This window comes from Phalaenopsis equestris, unplaced genomic scaffold, assembly GCF_001263595.1.
Source record: "Phalaenopsis equestris unplaced genomic scaffold, ASM126359v1 Scaffold215404, whole genome shotgun sequence".
Classification (NCBI taxonomy): Eukaryota; Viridiplantae; Streptophyta; class Magnoliopsida; order Asparagales; family Orchidaceae; genus Phalaenopsis; species Phalaenopsis equestris.
Window position 1 is genome coordinate 55,903 of NW_018234107.1, and position 8,815 is coordinate 64,717.

The window sequence follows — 8,815 nt, forward strand, 5'->3', positions numbered from 1 at the left end:
TTCTAAAATCACTTTTTAACATCTATATTAATTATTGATTGTGCTATATTATAATCAATTCTTAAAAAAAAAAAAATATTTAGAAAATCATTTTAAAACTGTCCATTTTATAATGGGTGGGCTATTCATTAAACAAATTATGGAAGTTTCTCCCTTTAAGAATATCAAAATAGCACAATTATTGTTGTCAAATTCAAAATTTTTGTAATTAATTGAAAGCTAAAATTGCCCAATTTATTGAACAAACCTACTAGGGATGCTAATTTAAGGAAAGTGATACAAAAAGGGAAGCAATATAACAAATAATTAATTATAAAAATTGTCAACATAATTAAGTGATCATAATATTCTTTAATATTAATTAAGATAATTTATTATTTTATACAACGCCCTCTTCCAATAGGGTGCATGCTTTCTTACGATGATATGTTTGACCCATATGATCACATTAATCATTAGAAAATCATCATGCACATGCAACTAGCTTCCAACGTGCTCTTTATCAAATTCTTGCTACTTTTAAAAGGCAAGCATATTTGGTTTTATTTACTCCAGGGGAGTTTGACATTTTTTCTTATCAATACCTGATATCAAGTCACAATTTCGTGCTGATTTTATGGTTGAATGTACAATCCCTACTACTATCAAGCCATTTATTCCCCTCTTAAAAACTTCTTAATGGTCCTTATACCTCGTGGTTTCCTTTATCTTTCTCCCTACTCTAAGATATAATAAAATGAAGAGATAATTTGGATGTGCCAATGTTAAATTATAAAATAAATTGTGATGGTTTTTCAACACCGTTCTTAATTTACTTTTCGATCTGGCCAATTGAATTGTTAAAATATGTTGTGAAACATATGATCCGGGAAATGGAGTCTGAGTTCTACAATAGAGTGAGAATCACATTTAATTCCATGGAGGAGTGTTTCGTTCATAGAATTAAGTGCAAATAAATAGGAAAATATACATTGTTTGGTGTAGAATTGGAGATTTTTAGGGTGATAGACTAAAATTTTCAATTCAATCGTAGTGTTGAAGATCTAAAGCGAGAGTTAGCCTTTAGGGAAAGGGAAGTGGGAGCTTTTGAGTGGGAGATAGTATCCTCCTAGCCTAGTCACGAATTTAGGGACTAAACCTGAGATTAACCAATGATTTTCTATAACACTAAATCAGGGTAAAGAATTAAAATTGCTCCTATTTGGAACAATACATATTTAAACCATTTATTTCATCTCATTTCACCAAAAATGCATTGTAGTGGGAAAGATACTTTTTTATATTAGAAAATTTCATCAGATAAATATAGTTTAGTAGGTACTGTTTTAAACTTTACATTTAAATTGTACTAGTAGTTAATAATTTAGTTTTGATGGTATCTCAAACATTCAAACTTAGTGACAGTAGTTTTAACTTATTTCTGTGAATTTCTTAGTTAATTTATCATTTCAAATTTAAACCATTCTCGTGAGATCAATATTTGAGACTTAAATATAAAGTCTTATATTACTTGATCACGATACGTATACTTGCGTAAAATCTCAACATTAAGTGCTTAACGTTACTTAACGTTATTATTCATATTATTCATAAAATACCACATCAAGTTTTTGGCACCGTTGTAAAGCAGAGTCAATTTTATAAATTTTTCACAACTCTATTTTCTGGGATGAAGTTTTTGGAGCCGTTGTTGAGGAATGTAACAGTAAATTAAATAGATTTGCTAAATTAGGAAATTTAGAGATAAAATATAAAAAATTAAAATAAAATAAAAAATTCAAAAAAAAATATATGACTATATATATTTAAGAGTTTTTTTAAGAAAATTTTCTAAGCTTATTATATTTGTTTATACGAAATATTAGATCTGAAGGTTTAATACCTTACGATTTGAAATTAGAACGTACTAGTAGAAAAATGTGAAAAGAATAAAAAGAAATTAAAATTTAAGGAAATTACAAATAGCTTAGATGATCAAATAAATGAAAATCGATAAAGACCATTAAAAGATTATGCTAATCCGACAGCAGATGAACATCACTTAACTATTTAAAATCCTGTTGTTGCTGCTAATTTATTTGAGCTTGAACCTGCTATTATACAAATGGTACAAAATAATCAATTTGGAGGAACACCTACTGAAGATCCTAACTTACATCTTGCTAGTTTGCTTGAAATATGTGCTACTTTTAAATATGATGTAGTGTCTAATAATGCTGTTTTGCTTAGAATTTTTCCTTTTCAATTAAGGGATAAAACTAAAGCTTGGTTAAATTCATTAGCACATAGATCTATCAGAATATGTGGAGAACTATCAAAAAAATTTTTGGCTAAATATTTTCCTCCCTAAAAAACCGCTAAGCTTAGAAACGATATTACATCTTTTTGTTAGTTTGAAGGGGAATCGATATATGAAGCCTCTGAAAGATTGAAGGATCTCCTTAGAAAATGTCCACACAATGCTTTATGAGAAATTCAAACTTTTTACAATGAATTAGTAGGATCACTTAGATCTATTATAGAAGCTGCTGCAGGTGGATCACTAATATCAAAACCTTTTGATGAAGCATACTCTTTAATAGAAGAAATGACTACTAACAATTTTCAATGACCCTCTTAGCGGGTAAATCTTAAGAGAGTAGCTAGTATTCATGACTCTGATGTAATGTCTATTTTAGCATCTCAAATTACTGTTATATCGAAAAAGATTGATCAAATTGGAGTGAACTATTCTTAAATGCCATGGTATTAGAGGAAAATTCACTAGGGCAGATAATTGATACTCAATCATCTTATGAAATTTTGAATGCTACAAATAATTGAAATAACAATCCCTATTATAATTATTACAACCCTGGATGGAAAAATCACCCTAATTTTAGCTGGAATAATTATAACAGTTTGGTGAACACCTCAAGAAATTTAAACAACCAAGGAAATCCTAATTATCGACCTTATTATACTCCTGGATTTAATTCTAACCCAAACCCACAAGTTAAGGAAAAGAAGTTGACGATGGAAGAAGTAATGTTGAATATGGGAAATCAAATACAAAATCAAGGGGTTTCTATTAGAAATATTGAAAATCAATTAGGACATATTGCTACTGCACTTAGTAACAGACCTTCAGGAAATCTTCCGAGTTGTGGAATTTAATCTAAAAGATTAAAATAATGAGCAAATTAAAGCTATTCAATTACGAAGTGGAAAAGAAATTGAAACAAGTTTCCAAAGAGAAACTGAAGTTGATGAGGAGAAGGAAGAGATTGAAAGTAACCTTAATGAAACTGAACAAATACAAGTTTCCTTAGAAAAACCACTACCTCCGTTTCCTCAACGATTGAAGCAGAAGAATAAAGACAAACAATTTATAAAATTTTTGTAAATCCTTAAAAAGTTAACGATAAACATTCATTTCATTGAGGCTTTGGAACAAATGCCAAGTTATGTGAAATTTATGAAAGATATACTAAACAAGAAAAGGAAGTTTGCAGATCATGAGACCGTTGTACTCATTGAAGAGTGTAGCGCTATTATTCAGAAAAAGTTTCCTGAAAAGTTAAAAGATCCTGATAGTTTTACTATACCATGTGCAATTGGTGGAAAGTTTTTTGGAAAAACCTTATGTGATTTAGGAGCAAGTATCAATATTATGCCTCTACCAATTTTTAAACGTTTAGATTTAAGAGAGATTTCCCCTACTAGTGTAACTCTTCAGTTAGCTGATCGATCAATAACCTATCCTAAAGGAGTTATGGAAGATGTATTAGTAAAAGTGGATATATTTATTTTTCCTATATTCTTTATAGTATTAGATATGGAGGAAGGTAAAGAGATTCCTATTATTTTGGGGAGACCATTTCTTGCAACAAGGAGAGCCGTGATAGATGCGCAAAAAGGAGAATTCTTGCAACAAGAAGTAACAATTAATATTGCAAAAGCTATGAAATATCCTGCAATAGAAAAAGATAATGAAAGTTTTTGGATGGAAGTTACTGATTATCTAAGTAAAGAGCAATTTAAGAAAGTGTTTGAAGAAAAATTAAGGCAAGAAGAATTTAGTGAGAATGAGAATGAAATAAAAGAAGAGAATTTAGATTATATTTAGGAAAAATTTGAAACTTTAGATTTGTTGGAAAATGATAATAAAAATCTTATTCCTTCAAGTATCGAACCACCTGAACTTGAATTGAAAGTATTACCTGCCCATTTAAAATATGTGTTTTTAGGACATTCATCTACGTTGCATGTTATTGTATCTTCTGAGTTAACTGAAATTCAAGAAAAAAAATTAATATAAATGTTAATAAGATATAAAAAGGGTTTTGGATGGACTTTAACAGATATTAAAGGAATTAGTCCTTCAATTTGTATACACAGAATTTATTAGATGATCAATACGAACCTAAAGTTGATTCTCAAAGGAGATTAAACCTAATAATGAAAGATAAATGTTAATAAGATATAAAAAGGGTTTTGGATGGACTTTAACAGATATTAAAGGAATTAGTCCTTCAATTTGTATACACAGAATTTATTAGATGATCAATACGAACCTAAAGTTGATTCTCAAAGGAGATTAAACCTAATAATGAAAGAAGTTGTTAAAAAAGAAATCTTAAAATGGTTAGATACTGAAATTATATATCCTATTTTAGACAGTGCTTGGGTGAGTCCAATTCACTGTGTTCTAAAGAAAAGAGAAGTAAACGTCGAAGTAAATGAGAAAAATGAATTAATTCTAATAAGACAAGTTACTGGTTGGCGAATTTGTATAGACTATAGAGAATTAAACATGGCCATCAGAAAAGATCACTGCTTTTTAGATGGATAGATTGGATGAATACAAATATTACTGCTTTTTAGATGGATATACTGGGTACCATTAAAATTCCAATTGCTCCTGAGGATCAAGAGAAAACAACATTTACAAGTCGTCATGGAACATTTGCTATTTGTAGATGCTTTTTGAACTATGCAATGCACCTGCGACATTTCAAAGATGTATGATGTCAATTGAACATGAAATATAAGTATTTATGAACGATTTCTATGTGTTCGGGACTTCATTTGAATTATGTTTAAATAATTTAAAAAAAGTTCTGGAATTATATGAAAAAATTAACTTAGGACTAAATTGGGAAAAATGTAAATTTATGGTTGCAGGAGGAATTGTACTTGGGCATAAAATTTCTGAAAATGACATGGAAGTAGATTTTGCAAATATTTAAGTTATTAAAAAATTACCACCTCCTACTATGGTCAGAGGGGTAAGAAGTTTTCTAGGACATGTTGGTTTCTATAGGCGTTATATAAAAAAATTTTCAAAAAAAACTAAGCCATTATGCCAACTTTTAGAAAAAGATACAAAATTTGATTTTAATGAGGAATGCATAAACGCATTTGAATTATTAAAAGAAAAATTAATCACTGCACCTATATTAGTTCCACCTGATTGAGAGAAACCATTTGAAATAATGTGCGATGCTAGTGATTATGCTATTGGAGCTGTTTTAGGACAATGATACAACAAAATTTTTAAAGTAATATATTATGCTAGTAAAACTTTAAATGATGCTCAAATTAATTACACTGCTACTGAAACAGAGTTATTAGCTATTGTCTATGCCTTTGATAAATTTAGACCTTACTTGATTGGAACCAAATGTATAGTGCATACAGATCATTCTGCTATCAAATACTTGATACAAAAGAAGGATGTTAAATCAAAATTAATTTGATGTATCTTCTATTGCAAGAGTTCAATTTTATTGTAGTTTATAGAAAGGGAAATGATAATCAAATAGCTGGTCATTTTGTTAGACTAGAAAAAGAAATATTAACTAATTTTGCAAATGAAATTTTAAAAAATTTTCCTGACGAACAATTATATATTATTGATGAAATAAACATACTGCGGTATAGTAAATTATATTATGAGTGATATTTTATCAGCAAATATTAAGAATCAACAATTAAAGAAATTTATATATGATTCAAAATTCTATTTTTGGGATGACCCATATTTATATAAACAATGTAAAGATCTAATTATTAGGAGGTGTGTGCCTTATGAAGAAACTCAACAAATAATTGAAAGATATCATGATTCTGAATTTGGAGGACATTTTAGAACAAATAGAACTTTTGCAAGCTAGATTTTATTGGCCTACTCTTTTTAGAGATGTTAATTAATATATTAAAACATGCGATCGATGTCAGCGAGTAGGAAGAATTTCTAGAAGAAATGAAATGCCTCTAAATTACACATTGGAAGTTGAAATTTTTGATGTGTGGGGATTAGATTTTATGGGACCATTTATGCCCTCATTTGAAAATTTATATATATTACTTGCTGTTGATTATATGTCCAAATGGATTGAAGCTATTGTTAGACCTAAATGTGATGCTTACAATGTTTCTAAATTTTTAAATAAAAATATTTTTACTAGATATGAAATGCCGAGAGTAATTATTACAGATGAATGATCTCATTTTAAGAATATAAGAATCGAGAAATTGATTAAAAAATATGATATTAAATTGAGAAATTGATCCCTTTTCGCCTCCCTTCACGCCCAAACTTCAACTGCTTTCCACTTTCTTCCACGCCATTCCACACCATTAGCCATTTATTTCTTTTATAGTTTTGAGTTTTTGTGGTGAGTTTAAGTGTGAATTCTTTTCTAAGAGTGTTGGAGAGGGAGAGAAGTGAGAGATTTCTTCTTCCTACTTTCCTAAGAGAGGCTACAAGTAATTTGCTTTGAGAAAGAGTTTCAGATAAGTGTTGTTTGTTTATTATTGTTGTACGAACTTTCTTTTATATGTAAAATTTATGTTTTGTTGTATCTTTCTCATGAAGTATGAGTAATTTCCTTTATATTTCTCCCTACTCTAAGATATGATGAAATGAAAAGATAATTTGGATGTGCAAATGTTAAAATATAAAATAAATTGTGATGGTTTTTTAACTCCGATCTTAATTTACTTTTCGATCTGGCCATTTGAATTGTTAAAATATTTTATGAAACATATGATCTGGGAAATGGAGTATGAGCTCTACCACAAAGTTAGAATCACATTTAATTCCATGGAGGAGTGTTTCATTCATGGAATTAAGTGCAAATAAATATGAAAATTTACATTGTTGGGTATAAAATTCGAGATTTTTAGGGTGACAGACCAAAATCCCCAATTCAATCTTAGTGTTTAAGAATTAAAGCGAGAGTTAGCCTTCAGGGGAAGGGAAGTGGGAGCTTTGGAGTGGAAGCCAATATCTTCCTAGTCTAGCCACGGATTTAGGAACTAAACCTGTGATTAGCCAATGATTTTCTATAACACTAAATCAGGGTAGAAAAATTAAAATTCTCCTTTTTGGTACAATACATATTTAAACAATTTATTTCATCTCATTTCACTAAAAACTCATTGTACTGGGAAAGATGCTTTTTCATATTAGAAAACTTCTTCATTAGAAAACTTTTTTTCATATTAGAAAACTTCTTCACATAAACATAATTTAGTAGTTGCTGTTTTAAACTTTGCATTTAAATTTTGCTAGTAGTTAATAATTTAGTTATGATAGTATCTCAAACATTCGAAATTAGTGACATTAATTTTGATTTATTTCTCTGATATTCCTAGTTAATTTATCATTTCAAATTTAAACCTTCCTCGTGGGATCAATATTTGGAACTTAAATAGAAAGTCTTATATTACTTGATAACGATACATATACTTGCATCGAATCCCAACATTAAGTGCTTAACGTTATTATTCATGAAATACCACATCAAGTTCTTGGCACCATTGTAAAGCAGAGTCAGTTTTATAAATTTTACACAACAATATTTTTTGGGATCAGGAGACATATACTTGAAAGAGTTTGATGTCACTATGCTTCCATTAGAGGTCAATATTAAATTAACAAGACTTATAATGGCTTTATCTTCTATTAGGACAAGTTATATTAAATTAACAAAACAAATGAACAAAATTAAAGTTATTAAACTTAATATCATCATGACAAACTTGGGCTTAATTAAAAAAAGATACATAAAAAAATGTTCATGATTATGATATTACCAATTCTCATTTACGATAATAAATAAAATAATACATCAATAATTCTGCTACTATAAAAGGGTCTTCCACAAATGTCCAACACTAATCAATCTCAATATGCTTCTTCTCCTCCTTTTCGTTGGAAAATACTATCTTCTGCTGGTTTCCAACACCTTTATTTTTGACAATAAATGAGGGTCTTCACATGTCTAACTAAGAGATATGCCTTCAATGTTGACCCTAGGTTTCTAGTGCATCAGATAAAACTCTTTCCAGAAGCCTTAGATGAATCCTTCCTCTACACAGTTGAATATGTATTAAAAAAAACCAAAAAGGAGTATTCAGTAATATGTGATACAACTCAATAAACCTCGCTAAACTTTGTATGTTGGAGAAGGGAGATAATGTTGTAGTTATCACATTTAATAATGATCTCCTTAACTTCAAGCAGCAATGGCTCAAGAAATTGTTTGATGCGGCAAATTGCACAAAGCTCGACATAGTTGCTATCTTAATGCTAGTAAGGCTCACCAGAAGCAAGTAGAAATGTACTGGTATCATCATAAAGCACGTTGCTGATGATACCCCCATAGGAAGATAGTAAGCCACATCCACATTAAATTTTAACCATGCCGGAGGAGGGAAGGGCGATTGGGAGCACCAATGAGAAGGTTGTAATAGTTAGCTGGACTGGTCGGTGTCCCATTGCTTTGAAATATCAAATTTATGTGTTCCGGTCAAGGATTCTAGA